Here is a 15,908-nt window from a genome sequence, read left to right as displayed (position 1 = left end):
GAATCTCCTGGCTCAATGTTTAACATTCTAATTATTCCCTGATTGGTCAATAGAGCTATTGGAATGATCAGCCAATGTCTGGGGGGTGGGGGAAGAAAATAGGGCTGGACTTTTTCCTAACCAGGGGAGGAGAGAGCCAGAGAGAGCAAGAGGGGGTTTCTCCACCCAGAGTCCACAAGGTTTCATGTGAAAACACCTCGATCACCAAGAGCCAGATGAATACCAAAATGCAAGTATCACTGGAATTTTGGTTGGCAGGCAGCCAGATTAGCTTAAAGTTTTAAAATAGAGTAATACTGCTCAGTTGTTGTCCCCTTCAAGCTTGATAAATGAATATAATAGGCCAGTCTATTATTTGGGAGCTAGCTAGGCAAGAGGAAAACTGTACACAAATCATTTAAAGTAACACTAACACTAACCCTCCTCCCTGACCTTTACTCAGAAGTTGCTTTTCTTTTTCACATATATACTTTCAAAAATTTCAGACTACAATAGTGTCTGGTAGTCTACTTATTTGTATTCTCACAAGTCTTGATATAATAGCGTTGCATATATTTATATTTTTATTAAGACATGCTCATCTTTCTTTTTATATTGAAGAAATTTTGGCTGTCCTTAAATAGTCAGCTTATAATATGAACCATTTAGAATAATTCTTACTTATACCAAAAGAAATCCACTGAAATGCTGAGTAGAATGACATTAAATTATGCAATACTTTTGGAATGACTGATATTTTGTGGCAACAAACCCTACCTTGATGCCTACATTTAATTTGAAGTCAATTACATTTGTTGTTGTTGTTGTCTTGGGGATTTTTTTGGAATTTTTTTATTGGGTATTTTCTTTATTTAAATTTCAAATGTTATCCCCTTTCCCGGTTTCCCCTCTGGAAACCCCCTATCCTGTCCCCATTCCCCTAGCTTGTATGAGGGTATTCCCCTACCCACTCACCCACTCCCACCTCCCACCCTGGCATTCTCCTACATTGGGGAATTGAGCCTTCATAGGAACAAGAGCCTCTCCTTCCATTGATGCTTGGCAAGGCCATCCTCGGCTACATATGCATCTGGAGCCATGGGTCCCTCCATGTGTACTCTTTGGTTGGTGATTTAGTCCCTGGAGATTGGAGGAGAGACTGCTTGATATTGTTCTTCCTATGGGGTTACAAACCCCTTCAGCTCCTTCAGTCCTTTCTCTAACTCCTCCGTAAGAGCCTGATATGGCTGTCTCCTGAGAGGCTCTGCCAGAGCCTGACAAATGCAGAGGCAGATGCTCCCAGCCAACTATTGGACTGAACACAGGGTTCTCAGGTACGTTTTTCTGTAGAACTGCATATTTTCCGCATATCTTTATATGTTTGTTTTATGGTTTGTTTCTCTTTAGATCAGGTTAAATATAAATGTGCATGCATGCTTTTTCACTCCCAAATAACATGTAATAATTGAAGTGTATGAAAATTACATCAAAACACTTTTGTGCTTTCACAAGACTCTAAGTACACTGCCACAATCCAAATTATTCCGAAATTGATTCAAGTAGTTAGGAGAAGTTATATAGTAAGAATAAAGTTTAACTCAATAGGTAAAAAGCTTTTTTGTTTTTAGATTCTGCTGGATTTTACAAAAGCTATTAATTTGTATTTTTATCCTTTCATTTGAGAAATTACATTATTCAGTATATAAGCTCTTAATTAAGTCTTAGAGGTTACAGTTATAATTATGTTATCAGTAAATAATTTTTATTCTTTTCAAATATGTACACTTACTAATTTTCATATTTTTGAGAATTTTATACCTGAGGACTATATTATAGTATGTTCCTCTTTCTCATCCAGCTGCTCCAGCATCTACCTTGCTCTTTCTCAAATTTATGACCTCGTCTTAAATTTTATGTGAGTGTGTGTGTGTGTGTGTGTGTGTGTACATACACATGCAGACATATACACATACACAACGTACTGAGTCCATTTAGTGTTACTTGTATGTACCTGTGTCTAAGGCTGACCTCTGGAGATCAGATAACCCATCAGGGACATTGAAGGACACTCATTCTCCCTCTCTGAGCAGACAGTGATTGTCTGTACCTCTTCTGAGGGTTATACCTTGTGACGTTTCCTTTATCCACGTTATTTTTGTATTATTACACTACCTAGAAATTCTCCAAAATTAGTATAACAGTTGTCATAAACATATATTTCTATGTTAGTATTACCATTTAGTGGTTTTGAAAGTACTTTTCTTTTTTGAAGCCTAAAATATTTATTGTTTATATCATTTTTATTTATGTCACATATTATATTATTTTAAATGCTTACATAAATAATCGTATCATAGTTAGGCAATTTCCACCTCTTATTATTTTATAAAGATTTATTTGGAACTTTGTCAGTGCTTCTCATCTTACAATATAATTAAATAATTTTAATATATACATTTCTATGAAATACATTTTGAATGGCTTACTGGAACTATGTTTGCTTTTCTAAGATTGCTTACTCATAGGTTATTATTCTTTATAGTAATCCATGGCTATGTTAGATTATCTATTTCATATATATATAGTGACCCACATTTTATTTTCAAAATTTCCATGAATATTTAGAGATAAAAGCAAACTTTCTTAGGGAGTATTAGCTCCATGATGTTTTGGTATTAAAGTTACAATGTTTTCATCAATAGATTACAAAAATGTTGATTCTTTTCTCTATTCCATAGATAATTTAAATAATGCACTCATTGTAGTTAGGGTTTCTATTGTTATGAAAAGATACCATGAACATTGTAACTCTTAAAATGGCAAACATTTTATTGGGGCTGGCTTACAGTTTCAGGGGCTCCATTCATTACCATCATGGTGGAAGGCATGGCAGACGTGGTGCTGGAGGAGCTGAGAGTTCTAAATCTTGTTCTGAAGGCAGCTAGAAAGAGACTCTTTTGCAGGCAACTAGGAGGAGGCTGTCCTCTGCAGTAGACGGAGCTTGAGCATAAAGACCTCCAAGTCCATCACCCACTTCCTCTAACAAAGCCACACTTACTGGTAGTACCACTTCCTATGGACCAAGCATATTTAAACCACCACAGGCTGGATTATAGTTCAGAGATTTAGTCCATTGTTTTCATGATGGGAAGCATGGCAGCATGCAAGCAGACATGGTGCTGTAGAGATAACTGAGAGTTCTACATCTGTATCAGCAGGCAGCAGGAAGGGAGAGAGAGAGGAGATACTGAGGCTGGTTTGTCTGTTTGAAGCCTCAAAGCCTAACTCCATGGTGACATACTTCTTCTGACAAGACCATATCTCTTTATAGTGCCACTCTCTATGAGACCAATGGAAGCCATTTTTATTCGAACCATCATCATGAACTCAAATTTACCTATATAGTCATTGTAATCAAATGTTTTGACAGCTTTGGACTCTAATTACCTTCCTAATATCTCCTATTCATATTATTGTCTGCTGTTTAAAGCTGATAGATCAAAGTTTAACATCTGTGGCATTAAATAAAGATCTTCTAAGGCTTCCTTAGAAAACACTGAAAGCATAAAAGAGAGAAAAGTTCAAAGATCCACAAGAAAACCTTCTGGGAGTTGCTCAACTAGCTAACACTCCGAGAACCTTCCTCAGCAGGTGCAGGTGAGGAGCCATAAGAAGCAGCAGGGCAAAGAAGGCGGCAAATGACTGAACAAAAGAGAACTTGTATTGTGTTACCTTCTAGGAAAATACAGAAAGAGTGGAGATAGTAACCCCCACCACCGGTTTTTGATTCCCAAGTTGATTATGACTCAATTAGACTTCATTTAAAAATAACACTAAGAATTAAAGGCAGGCTTTCCTTTGCAGAGTAGTATTTTCAAAACAACTCACATAGGGGTTAGGCCTTAAATATATCCTTCCTAATTTTCAAAAAGCAGCTCCTCTCTGGCTTTACTCCTCCTTCATCCTTTGTTGGATGTTTTTTTGGAAGGGTATCTCTAGGGACTGAATCCATGCTTTACCATTAAACTATACACCAGCCCCGCTTGATGGCTTTTTAATGTGATTGCTAATGTCACTCATGTCCCACATCACTGGGTTTATAATCTAATCTGTGCTTTGGTAGCTGAAACATCTTCCCCGTTCTCCTTCCAGGCATGAGCTTCTCTCCATCGAGCTCTTCTTGTTATTTTGAGTCACCAAAATCACCCCCCAAAGAGCCAACTAGCTCAGCAGTGGCCTCTTGCTAAAATGCTCCAATCATTTCTTATGCAGTCTTCAGACATTGCCCTATCATCATCAACATAAAAATTAAATCTGCTGTTGTTTCTGAAAATGAAGCACACTGAGTGTACTGTACCGCCAGTGGATGAGAGAGAGAGAGAGAGAGAGAGAGAGAGAGAGAGAGAGAGCTGTAACCAGATGATAAGGACATTATCATCAAGCTCAAAAATAAATTAAGTTGCAACAAAGATTGTCAGGAACAGGGCTTGTACGTGTATGTGGTGTTCTCCTTCATGAGCCCAGCACAGGGAAACGGGCGACTGATTCCTAAGCAAAGGCCTCTGCATTCTCAGCCATGAAGCATGAAGCTGACTGCTCTTGATGATAAGTTCTTGGGTTAGGTGATTTACATTCTAAACTGACACAACTACACCTATTCCTTACGGTAGGATGTGAGCAATTATATTTCAGGCTTCAATTGTAATACAATAAAGACCAATAATGCAAGTTTAACATCTTATCTTTCTTTCCTAAAAGAAGAGAGTTAGTAGTAGTCCTTATAGAGATGTCACATATTTTCCAGAAAGCAAACAAACATAACACACTGGGAAGTTTTTTTGGAAAGTGGTAATTTTCATGAAGGCAGTAAAATTATGCTATTTAGTTGTAAATGTAGTTACTGGGATCATTTTGCCTTCTCACATTAAAAAAAAAAAAAACCAGTATATATGCCAGAGAGACTTACATTTGAAAACATTCAATATGGTTCTCACATACCCTAGCCTATCTTGCCCTTGATACCATGTGACTCAATTTGATAAATGGGTTAAGAGCTCATTTAGGCTTAATTGGCTGAAGATTAAAATATACACTCCACCCATCACTTTCTATAATGATACAACCTCAGGGATGATTATAGGATCATATCTCAGAACTACAAGACTGAAGTCTCTGTTTCCCTTAAGGGAAGTGAGTCCTCTGATTACACCATAGTAAAGCTTTGTCAGACCAACTACTAGATTTGGGCTTCATAGGTTAGAGTTGATGGCAAGTTGTGTTCACAAATCTAAACAATACAATGCATGATCCAAGACATCTGCACAGAAAACAACCTCTTCCTTCTCCCAGCAGATATATTGGAATGGATGGGGGTGTGCTAAACAGCAACAAAGCTCCCATAACCCACTCCAATGAGTGGCTCTCCAAGAGAAACACTTGCTCATGTCTACATACCTAAGAATATTCATAGCAACACTGTTTAACTGTATACAAAAATACTTACTTGGAATGGGAGATCTGATGACTAAGAGGTTTTATACACACACACACACACACACACACACATATATATGTGTGATGAACTAGCAAAATGTCCTTTAAAAATTACTTCTAAACTATTCTGTGTAGCACAATAAAGTTCTTCATAAATTTAAACAAGCATGTGCACATTTAAGTTAATATACAAAGGTATGTACAAAAGATAGAAAACATTAAATGAGTCAATGATAATCATGTGTTTCAGAATGATATTGAGGCTGACTTAAAGGAGGCAGGGGTGGGATAAATGGTATATAGGTAAATTTTGGTCTTTACCCTTTTTCTTAATTAATTAATTAATTAATTACAATACATTTGGATGTCAGGTTCCTCTGCATCCTTTCCTTCCAGTCTCTCCATCTCACTTCACTTCCCCCTATCCACCCCTCCTCCTCTTCTCAGAAAAGCAGAGGCCTCCCATGAATATCAATATCTCTGAGCAAACCAAGTTGCATTAAGACTAGGCACATCTTCTATTGAGGCTGAACAAGGCACCCCAGTTAGGGAAAAGGGCAGGCAATGTAATCAGAGTTAGCCCCTGCTCCTGCTTTAGAAGTCCCACATGAAGACCTACCTGCACAACAGTTACATATGTACAGTGGGCCTAGGTCCAGCCCATGCATTCTCTCTGGTTGGCAGTTCAGTCTCTACAAGCACCTATGGGCTCAGGTTAGTTGATTTTCTTGTTGTGTCCTTGACCCATCTGGCTCCTTAAATCCTTCCTCCTCATCTTCCCAGTCTTTCCTTTTAAGACCTTAGCTTTTACTTTAGTTTCTGAGTTTATGAATGTGTTATTACTTTTAGGTAATGAATGGATAGATAGATAGATAGATAGATAGATAGATAGATAGATAGATAGATAAGTAGATAAGTAGATAGGTAGATAACATACATATATAATGCATACATTCATGCATAACATATATATGTACATTCATATATACATACATAGACAGATAAATGAATAGATAACAAAACAAAACATGTGTGAACTGAATACTGAATGGAATTATTTCAGTTCTGGGCCTGAAGTTTAATGGAAAATATCATAGTCATCCTAAACAGATCTTAAAACAATAAGAGCAATGGAGCAAAACATTAAACATTGTCATTTTCTTTGTAACTACTCAGCTATACTTGTGTAAATAGCCACTATCTAGAGCCATTAGTAGCTTTTGAAGCAACAACAAGGAATAAAAAAGATGAGTAGCAAATGATGATAGTCCAAGAATAACTAGATACCACCACAATACAAGGAAAAATATGGGCTAATTAAGGTCAAAGTCTTTCATTGGAGGGATAGCCTTCTGGGGCTATATGGAGGACTCCCTTTATTGGCAGGGCTTCTCCTTCTCTGACCTTGTTTGGGGAATTCAAAAAACCCCACACCTCTATCTGCAGAGTGTCAGGTAGCTCAAGTTAAGATTACAGGTTCAACTTCCTTTCTCCCAATAAGAACTCATTCAGCTAACATAAGATATGTCTTAACTGCTTCCACATGCTAATGAGGCATTTTAGTACCCTAAAACTTCAGCCAATGACCTTCCCTTCCTGAATATTCTCACTCCCTTTCCCCAAGAGGTATATACTCCCTGAATAAAGTGTACGTGCCCACATCCACCCCAATAAATCAGTATGAACAAGCAAGTATTATCTCAGATCTTTCAGTAAAGATCGCCATGGGGAAGGCTTTTCTCTTAAAGACCCATGCCTAAGATTCCCCAAGAACACTTTTCTCCAGCTGCTTGTCCCAGGCTCAGTCTTCCCCTTTCGGCTTGGCATGGAGATTCCCTGAGGAAAAAGGTGGGCTTCAGACTGTTCCTGACTACACCCACAGCACCTAGGTACCCAGAGAGGAGACTGGAAGCCACACCATTCGTCCCAGTCCCTGATGTTTCCCCTCAGGTCCAAAACGTAGCCGCTTCAGACGCCCCCCAGTGAGAAACAGTGGCTGTGGACTCTCCTTTTCAGCCTTTGCTGTGCCTTCTCCCTGCCCATGTGCTGGAGGTGTCTGGACACCCAGGCAGAATAAAGTAAGTCAGAAGAAAACCAGACCTACACAGTTACAAGGATTCACTTACGTATACTATTATAACCCTCATGCAATCAGGGGCTAGAACTGACTCAAAACAATTCAATTTTAGGCAGCCTCTCCTGCATCCTGTTCCTCAAGCCATCCCAACACTACCTCTGCATACTGTAGTAACTAGTTTTCTGAGTGGGTGGGGCATCTTCAGCAAACTATGCAGCCTGTTTGTATTCACTTCTCTCCTAGTTTTTAGGAGTATTAGAAAGAAAAAAAAAAAAAAAAGAATGCTGGGTCTGAAATATATCACTTTTCCAGAACATGTTAACTGAATTACAATCTTAGTAGATAAGAAGGAGTAAGAAGTTGCTCTGATGCACATTCATTGATGCTGACCCTTCACAGTATAGACTTAAATCTTTAGGGAGTGAACAGTTCAGACTGCGGCGAGACATGTTTACAATCCCAGTGCTTGAGAGCCTGAATCAGTGTAGCAATGAGCTTGAGGTCAGCCCAGGCCTCACAGGCCAACACAGAGCTTCCAGAAAAAAACGAGAATCACAAGAATAAAATACTTTAGCCCCTGTCTTCCTTTGCTTGCTTTCTATTGCTGTGATATAAACCACATACAAAAGCAACCTGGGGAAGGAAGGGTTTATTTCACCTTATAGTTTGCCGTTAATTATCTAGGGAAGACAGGTCAAGAACTCAAGACAGGACCATAAAGTAGAAGCATGGAAGAACGCTGCTTACTGGCTTGCTGCCCTTGGCTTGTCCAGTCTGCTCATCTCTATAATCCAGGACAACAGGCTCAGGGTAAGTATCACCCACAGTGGGCTGGGCCCTCCCACATCAATCATTAACCAAGAAAATGCCCCAGAGACATGACCTCATTTGAATTTGATGAAGGCAGTTTCTCAATTGAGGTTCCTTCTTCCCAGAGGACTCCAGTTTGTGACAAGTTGTGTCTAGTTTGTGTCAAACTACACAGCACAGCCTCACTTCCATTCTTCCCATAAATATGACCTTCTAGAAATGTAGAAAAATGTATGTGCATATTAATAGTGATATAATAAGTATACATATACATAAATATAGATATACATACACACAAATATATAGTTTACGATGGAGACTAAACATGTAGATTAACAATGGGCATGGCTTCTATGAAATAATCAAGGCTCATTTATATAATATTTTGGGTTTTCAAAGTAATTATTTGGTTCTATTTGGCATTTATAATGAAGGCAATAATTTTTTTTCTTCAGTTATCTGGCTAGCGTTCCATTAAAACATTTACTAAAATTAGGGAATTTTTAAACCATGGAAGCTTAATTGCATTAATTATCCTTTTCACCCTCAACTGTTTTAGAGTGAAACTAAATAATGGATGCAATAATGAAGCAAAGGACATGTTGGATTTGCATATTTTATAAACATGCTCAGGAGAGCAACTATGCTACTTTGCTTGGAGCGGTCGCTAGGTTAATCATACGTTTATGAAAGGGAGAACCCAATTTCCAGGGGTCAGGTGAGGGCTAAGTGGGGTGACTTTGAAACCAGGTTCTGGGTATGCACCTCTGCTCTTATGTGAGGGACGAGAAAACAAAGGTTTGAAAGACTATTCCTGTGGACAGAAAAGAGACCTGTGAAGTTGTTAGAGCAGCCCTTGGAATAAGGGCAATAGCTTAGACCGCTGAGTGCCCATAGAGATAATTGAAAAAAGTCTTTTCTAAGAGTCAGCTAATGAAATGAAAATGAACTTTTTAAACAGAGTGAAAAATACCATTTCCCTTGACCATACTGTGCTTCCTAACCCAATCCCGGGAAGTTGACCTCTCACCAGGCAGGCAGTCCTGCACACCATCCCTCAGGCGTGCAGAAACAGACAGCGGTTCGTCCTCACCTCCTTCTCCCAAACCTTCACTCTCACAGCTACAAACACTCACCAAATCCATAAGACCTTGACAATTTTCAGGGTAGTAACAGCAGGGTGCACTCTTGGAGCCTTATTCCTGCAGACAGCGTGAGAAACCCACAAGCAATATGTACCCCGATATATTAGCATGCTTCATTTCAGTATAACATGTGAAATAGATAGAAAAGTCCTAGAGATTAATTTTAAAAATGACTTCTGATCAGAGCAGAACATACGATATAAAATTCTAAAGATTTGGAAGTTAAATAGAAGCCATGAGCACTTGTCTCTCAATCTAGTCTGTGGCACTGGGAAGACTTTCTAGTACTTATGAGTACAAAGAGCAGGCCAAGGTCAGCTTCCCTCTTGACTGGAAATGCCAATATTTCATTTTTCAATGAAAAGAAAGAGAAGGATTGTGATCTAGGTAAAGGCTTGTCTCCTAAGAGAGTCAGGAGAAATTAAACACTGGGCAATGATAACCCAGAGTAGAATTCAGAACAAACTTCCCAGGATTGTTTGCATTCTCAGGAAAGTACAAGAGACATGGTCTCTGTGGGGGAAAAAAGTTGACCGCCATAGATAATGTCAAACAGTGAAGCAAGAAAAATAGGTTTCCCCAAATGAAAACTTCTAGCCAAGTTACAATTCATACTGTGGTCTGCTGCAAAGAAACTTATTTGGTGAAGTCAGTGAGCCACATGGAACTGTCAAGAGATTGTAACAGAATAGGGAAGAATGTGATAAAATCAAAATAAACGCAAGCAAATGATAAAAATATTTATTATTATATTATATTTATTATATATTCATTATTATTATTATTAATGCATCTAGTAAAGATGAGAATTGGCAATAGGTTCTACCTGGCTGGGAGGGGTTTGTGCCCAAAGCCCTCGGGCACCCACATGTTGAGGAAATAGATGAGGGTGGGTTTCCTCTTATGGGGTCAGGCATAACCAAGGTGCCAGATAGTTAGTGGAAAAGAACCGTGGCATTTCTAAGCCAGTTGTCACATGTACTGTGCAGTTTTCTCGACGTTTTCCACAGTTTGTGAGGAGAACCTGGCATACCTTTCTCTTTGTGTTCAAAGAAATTAAAACAAACTCTCAATATTTTAGACTCTCAATGTGAAGCTGTCATCTACCCCAGGCCTAGAGGAGGTCACAGTTGAAGTGTCTCCTTTAAATGTCAGTGCTGTCACAAATGGATCACCATTCTGAAACCACTTCAGATCAACCACATCACAACAGTACACGAGACTCTCAGCCACAGGAAAATGAGGCATCATCAGAAAGTATCTTGAATGTCGTCACAAATTCAAGATATCCCAGGTATCTCAAGATGGTCCCAATGACAGCAATCAAAGACAAAATGGTATCAGGGCTGGGTCCCAGAGCTCCCTGAGAAGCCCGGGAAGCTCCAGTGCCTAACAGTGAAGGTGAAAAAAACAAAAGCCAGATAAAGTTCAGAAATTTTCAGTGACCAAGTTGGACTGTGATGAGAATTAGATACATGTGTGGAAGGATGTTTTTACATTCTGTAAGAGAGCCTTCACTCGAATTCTTAGTATAAAATCATAAAACAGCCACATAACTACTGGAAACTTCCTCTGTTAAAAAAAAAAAGTCATTTATAACCTCCCAAAACATTGGTAATAAACATTTTGTTCTTCAAAATCATCTTGCTTTATGGTGCACACTGTTAATCAACCATAGAAGTATTTCCTGATGAGGTTTTATGAAGACTTTGAATCTTTCGGCACACAGTGTTCTAAGCCATCATTATAAATTGATCTGAATTGGTCTTCACAATTAAACAATCTGACATTGGAAGGCTAAATAAGAATTTTTGAACATAAGAAGATTGTTCATCAGGCATTCTTTAAAAGTTTAAAGAGTGAGTCCATCAAAACAGGTCAATCAAGGCAACTTGGGAAACTTTTGGTTAATCAGATTTGTTGTGAAGTATTATTTATGCCAATATAGAATTACCATTCAGAAAATGTCTTCTAAAACATGAAGTCTCAAGACTGTAGGATATGTGGAAATACTGGGTAGCTAAATGCAAAATCTCAGAGATTATTGTAGGAGACAAGTAACTTTAGTTTAATCAACTTAAGGTTAGTTTTAGAATTCAAAAATAGAATCAAGTTGTATAATCATCCCTAGTTATTCAGCAAGTTATTATAATATATTTAGTTGTAAATTACTATTACAAACTTTACAAAGATAAATGATCCAACTATGGACCATGAATATACAACATAATCTATGTGTGGACCATGCATATTCAAGACTTCTATTTCCACTTCAGAAAAGAACTAAGTCTCTACTCAAGGAGCCCTAAACTTTTCAAAGCCAGTCCTGCATGACATACTCTTCCCCGGCTTAAAATACTAAAAAGAGTGGTCAAAACACAGCTCTTTGGGTTCCCCCAAAGTAGGGTATAATGATACCAAAATGACTATAATCTTATATAATTATTTGTCATTAGAACATAGTATAAATTATAGGCATTTAACTACTAAAAAAGTACATTAGATATATTTTTATAAATGACATGGAAATGTACATATTATGGGGATGCCTTATGTTTTCAATGCACTTAATGTTTAAATCAGAATAAACATTTCTATCTTATAAGGCATTTAGCATGTATTTGAGTTAAAACTGATTCATGTATTTCCTCCTAGCTCTTATAAAATATATAATCTATAATTGATATTTATAGTCACCCTACAATGGATAAGACACCAGAGCCAATGTCTCTTATCTAACAGCGCTTAGTATTCACTAATGAACATTTAAGCTTCTCTCTCTTTCTCTTCCTTCTTCTGGATCCCCAGCTTCTGGAAACTGCTACTTTTTTTCTTAACCTCTGTATAGAAAATCAACTGTTATACATTCCACATGCACGAGTTCACGCTGCTTTTGTCTTCATAGGCCTGGCTATTTTACCTTCACATGAGACTTACAGTTCCATCAACCTTGTCATCGATGGCAGGATGCCATAATTCTGAATGACTGAATAGTATCCCATTATGCACCAGTGCCACATTTTATTTATCCATTTATCAGTTTCATGGATAATTAAGATTAGGATAATTCTATTTCCTGGCCATTGAGAATAGTGTTGCAATACATAGAGGCATACAGGCATAATCTTCTTTATATATGCAATCCAGCTCTAGGTTTGCTGATATGTGCAGTACCTCTAGTCTTCGTTTTTCAAAAATCTCTATACTGTTTTACATTGTGGTTATAAAAACTGAAATCCTACTAATTGGATAAAGGCTCTCCTTTCCTTTTACCCTTGTCTGCACTAATTAGCATAAAAACATTCTAACTAGAGTGAGAGGATGATTTATGGTCACTTTGCTTTGCATTTTCTGATGATAAGCAATGCCTTCCCCCCACTTATGTTCCTTTGGGAAGTTTTGACTTTCCCCATTGCTGAATACATATATATATATATATATATATATATATATATATATATATATATATATAACCTAATCAGACATATAACTTTAAAAAATATTTTAATAGAATTTAATACTTTCAACTCAATACATTTCAATTATTTTTGCCAAGTCAAATTTTCTAATTTTTTAATCCTGTCTACATTTAATAATCTACTAAAAAAAAACAAAGCATTTCCGGGGAATATATGTGTAGAAGAAGAAATGTTTAAGGCATCTAATGCTGCCTGTCTCTAGAGGAATTGCTTGTCCTAATTACACAAAAATTCAGCCAACCAGCTCACCCTAATTTTTTTTTTCTTAATTGGCTGTCACAGTTTTTAAACTGTGGCTGGAAAACTTAATTTACATTGACTTAGAAAAATTTTAGAAGTAAAAGCCTACAAGCTATGTTCACCATGGTCACCATCAACATAACTTATAACTGTACCATGTCCCTGAGAAGGAGCACTCCAGGGCCTATCAATGGGACTATCTCAGGTCACATTACTCCTGACCCTGTCACTAGGACTATCTAGAAATGATGAATCCTGCTTTAGCTTTAAAGTTACCATTTACAATTCCATTTCATAAACAAGTACATTTAAAAGGTACAATTAAAAAAAATGAAATCTCAAAGTTGGGTGGACAGGAGTAGGAGTCTAGAGAGGGTAGTTATGAGAGGAGTTGGGTGGGTAAATTGTGTTCAAAGTACAGTTTTAAATTCACAAAGAATTAAATATTGTTTAAGAAAGACATATTTAAATATTGTTTAAGAAAGAAATATTGTTTAAATTCATTAGATGGACCTCTGGCAGTTTTGTAGAAGAGTTGGGGGAAGGATTGAAAGACCCAGAGGGGATAGGAACTCCATAAGAAGACCAACAGAGTCAACTACCTGAACCCTTGAGGGCTCCCAGGGACTGAACCACCAACCAAAGAGCACATGTGGGATGGACCTAGCCCCTCTCCCCCAACATACATAGCAGATGTACAGCTTGGTCTTCCAACAAAAACTGGAGGGGGGTTGCTGTGGAAGGGTGCTGTTTCTGACTCTGTTGCCTCCCTGTGGATCCTGTTCCCCTAATTGGGCTGTCTTCTCTGGCCTCAGTGGGAAAGGATGTATCTAGTCCCTCATGACTTGAGGTGCCAGGATAGGTTGGTAGCCAGTGGTGCCGCCCCTTTTTACAGAAGAAGAGGATGGGGGAGAAGCTGTGTGAGGGAGGGACTGTGAGTGTGGGGAGGGTTCTGTGATCAGGATGTAAAGAGGATAAATTAATTAATGAAAAAAAGACAGGCACAATTCTTTGTGTAATGCAAGTGATAATGCCATCTCTTGACTATAAGTCAAACTCTCAATTCTATTGTGTATTTCAGCCCTGTTTATACTTTTAAGTCTATCTGCTGTGTCAGGCTAGTGTACATGACTATGTGCTTAGCACTCAATCCAAACCTAATGAAAGAATTTCTTAGGGGTTTTATAACTTGAAGGGTTCCCCAGGCTCAAGTCTGTTCCCACAGCGCAATCTTTTCAGCACCTCTCCCGGAGGTTTCCTACCTGGCTCTAAAATGTGTGGCCATTTCATTCAGTCTCAGTTTCTACTATCAGTTTCAAAGAGCCTATTTGTTTCCCCCTTTCTCATTAATGCAATAATTTAGAGTTTTTATATAACCAAATATACATAAAACATGAATGTAGCTTTGCTTATAAAATAAATACATATGTATCTGTACACATATGCATTCACATATAAACACATATAGGACCCAGTTGCTATTATTTCTTTATCTCCTAAACAACTGAAAGTCAAACCTAAGATGTTCTTCATGATGTTAAAACATGGAGTTGAACATGAAACTCAAGAAGAACGAAGACCAAAGTGTGGACACTTTGCCCCTTCGTAGAATTGGGAACAAAACACCCATGAAAGGAGTTACAGAGACAAAGTTTGGAGCTGAGACAAAAGAATGGACCATCTAGAGACTGCTGCACCAGGAGATCCATCCCATAATCAGCCTCCAAACACAGACACCATTGCATACACCAGCAAGATTTTGCTAAAAGGACCCTGATATAGCTGTCTCTTGTGAGGCTATGCCAGTGCCTGGCAAACACAGAAGTGGATGTTCACAGTCAGCTGTTGGATGGAACACAGGGCCCCCAATGGAGGAGCTAGAGAAAGTACCCAAGGAGCTAAAGGGCTCTGCAACCCTATTGGTGGAACAACAATATAAACTAACCAGTACCCCCAGAGCTCTTGTCTGTAGCTGCATATGTAGCAGAAGATGGCCTAGTTGGCCATCATTGGGAAGAGAGACCCCTTGGTTTTGCAAACTTTATATGCCTCAGTACAGGGGAATACCAGGGCCAAGAAGTGGGAGTGAGGGGGGGGGGGAGTGGGGGGTTTGGAGGACTTTTGAGATAGCATTTAAAATGTAAAATAAGAAAATACCTAATTTAAAAAAAAAAACATGGAGTTGAGCTTCAAACTCTTTGCAATAGAAACACAAGAGCACAAACAATAGTTAATATAAAGAGAAAACCAAGAATCCTTTAGAGAAGAGTCCAAGGCTATATAGTGGTGATACAATGGCAATGGCTCCATTTCGATAACATATTTAGTCGAGAGCACTGTGATGGCTCATCTTGGCTGTCAACTTGACTACACATGGAATCAAGGCAAACACAAGCAGCTTGGAACACTTGTAAAAAAGTCTCCCGGTTGGATCATTTGAGGTGAAGAGACCCATTCAAAAACTGGGCAGTAGCTACAGGGCAGCCCATATAAAAGGACTTTGAAGTAGAAAACTGTTTTATGCCTTCTTGCCTGACTCTTGCTTGCAAGTTCATCTATCCTGATATTTAGGCATCCCATCACTGGTATTAGAACCTACCTCTTCAGGATTCCAACATGGACTGAAGACCAGATAAGACCTCCAGTCTCTTGGACTGAACGACTTCTAAATTATTGACCTTTCTG

General features: G+C 38.3%; 1 protein-coding gene and 1 pseudogene across 2 annotated transcripts in view; one reads left to right on the top strand and one right to left on the bottom strand.

The window, feature by feature from the left end:
* Kcnn2 (potassium intermediate/small conductance calcium-activated channel, subfamily N, member 2) overlaps window positions 1–15,908 on the bottom strand; it is a 417,138-nt gene that overhangs the window by 256,351 nt on the left and 144,879 nt on the right. The window lies entirely within an intron of this gene.
* Window positions 10,384–10,913, top strand: Gm18652 (predicted gene, 18652; annotated as a pseudogene).

Source organism: Mus musculus, chromosome 18 (assembly GCF_000001635.26).
Source record: "Mus musculus strain C57BL/6J chromosome 18, GRCm38.p6 C57BL/6J".
NCBI classification, from domain to species: domain Eukaryota; kingdom Metazoa; phylum Chordata; class Mammalia; order Rodentia; family Muridae; genus Mus; species Mus musculus.
Note: the sequence above shows the minus strand (reverse complement) of the source record. Positions and strands in the feature narration are given on the sequence as shown.